Source organism: Ictalurus punctatus, chromosome 4 (assembly GCF_001660625.3).
Source record: "Ictalurus punctatus breed USDA103 chromosome 4, Coco_2.0, whole genome shotgun sequence".
NCBI lineage: Eukaryota > Metazoa > Chordata > Actinopteri > Siluriformes > Ictaluridae > Ictalurus > Ictalurus punctatus.
The window spans coordinates 15,025,908-15,028,475 of record NC_071284.1 but is presented as its reverse complement, the minus strand read 5'-3'; positions in this window follow the sequence as shown (position 1 = coordinate 15,028,475).

Below are 2,568 nucleotides of genomic sequence, written 5' to 3'. Positions count from 1 at the left end.
GACTCATTGAGATTAATGCTCAACCAAGAGGACTCATGAAGTATAATCTTCTAATTAACACATCTCAACAGGGTTGCTGAGAAATATCTGGTATGACAGGATGAATACTTCATGAATAAGAGTGATGATTAGTAAAGTAATTAGCATACACGCATGACCAGGTGACAGGCATCTTCCTGATGAATAAACAGGTGTTGCGTGCTAAATGACAAAGAGATGAAACTATTTTTAAAATCTCTGAAAGAGATGAGTCAGAGTAGACGATCATGAGGTGATCGCAGCGACAAAACATGTACAGGTGACTATTCATGAATCATCACATACACTTGCCTATCTTAGCAGCGATTCCCCTCTACTATTTTATGGGCTGCCTCCAGAACTGTCATAATACAATAACACGGGTAATATAATTGGGTAAATACCACAGGTGATAGATCGTTATTACGATCCATCAAGTAGAATTGTGAATCACTTTGAGGGTTTATTTTGGGTGGATTGAATTGTTCTTGCTCTGTTATAGACAATGAGTAGAGACATTCACTGGTTATTTATGGATAGTCATCACACTTTCCAATTATGTTAATACCACTTGATTAAGGGCAACTTACAAGCAATCTTACAATCCAAACACTTAGCTGTTAAAGGAGTTGTGTATTGCAGAGCTCAGCTTTCAAACATTAACTAGAAGCAGGTGTAAGACTGTAGTAGGAAAAACAGAAAGAGCCACAACTGAACCCAAGGGCTAGACCAAGCACAGAGTACAGAGTGACGACAGACGGTAATCTTGATACATAGTAGTACAATAACGAAGAGTAAAAATTGTATCCTTAAGTAACACATTTGCCATGAAAGTCATCGTACACAATGTTAAACCTAGAACCTTTAAGTGTTTTTTGCTCAGTCCTCTAGGGGAAGATTCTATTTAAAACCCTAAAAAGAGAGTGTTTCCCTTTCAGAGAGTGTTCCAAGACCCTCATAAAGTAGGCCAAGAAGCCTAAACTATTTCAAGAACCCTTCAAGGCTTTTTCTGTGTGTGACAAAAGTGAACACAGACATAGTCAGCTGACACATCTGTGACTGCTTCACAAAATTGCTTTGATATTCAGAAATATGTAAATATTGAATATGTATAGCCATCTTCCAATCCTGCTTATCCTATACAGGATTGTGGGAGAGCCTGGACCCTGGCAATCCATCGCAGGCTACAATCACATACGCATTCTCTCTGTCTCTCTCTCACACACAAAATTTTTTTTAAAAAAATAAAAATTAAAAAATAATTAATAATAATAATAATAATAATAATAATAATAATAATAATAATAAACAAATTGGAAATGCCAATGCATATCTTTGGACTGGGGTAGGAAACCCCCAAAGCACGGGGAGAACTTGTAAGCTTTGCACAGACAGGGTGGAGGTGCTATTCAAACCCCCAACCCCAGAGGTGCAAGGTAAACGTGCTAACCACTGAACCACCGTGCCTCCTTGAATACAAATATGTAAATGTTAATAAAAGTAAATATGCAGGAACAACATATAGCGCAAGGTCTCCGGTTCAATCCGGAGCTCAGGTTATTGTCTGAGTGGAGCTTCTGTGCATGTTCTCTCTGTGTCCATGTAGGTTGCCTCACAAAAGCAAGCTATTAGATGGATTGGTGGGATCGGGTACAAACCTCTCTAAACGTGTATTCTTGCCTCACACCGAGTGCTTCTGGGATAGGCTCTGGATCCACTATGACCACTGGTTACACAAGATAAAGAAACGAATGAATGATTGATGGTGTTAAAACTACATTACCTCTTTAACTGCCTATAAGGTCTTTGAAACCAGACAGTTGAAGATTAGAAGAAGAAAAAAAAAATTTCACCTGGTCTTTTTCTAGTCTTCAACTGTCTCTATGATAGCCTCCAAGGAACCTGATGTGGTCTTCTGCTGCTATAGCCCGTCTACCTCAACGCTATGTTCTGTATATTCCGAGATGCTTTTCAGCTCACCACAGTTGTAAAGAGTGCTCATTTGAATTACATTAGACTTCCTGTCAACTCAAACCAGTCTAGCCATTCTCCTCTGATCTCTCTCATCAACAAAGACAAATTTGTAAAATACTGAAATCATCCCTTCTGGTACCAACAACCATGCCACGGTAAAAGTCAGTGAGATGACACTTTCCGTTCATTCGGATGTCTGATTTGAACATTACCCGAAGCTCTTGACCTGTATCTGCTTGATTGTTTTGCATTGCACTGCTGCCACATGATTGGCTGATTAGATAACTGCATGAACGTGCAGGTGCACAGGTGTTCCTAATAAAGTGAGTGTATCTCGACACCTGCAGCAGGCCAATAAAAAGCCTATTAGCGCCTAGGCTTATGAGTGTACCATGGTTAAAACATCTCACCGGTGTTCTTGAGCTGTAAATATGTTTCCCTTTATAATCTATGAGAATGGGAATAGATTTAGCAGCAGCAGCCTTGGCACAGCGATAAGGATCCTCCCTTTCTTTAAAATGTCACATTTGTTCCGCAGCGTGCTTCTGATTGAACACTCGTCACTTTTCCCCCCAG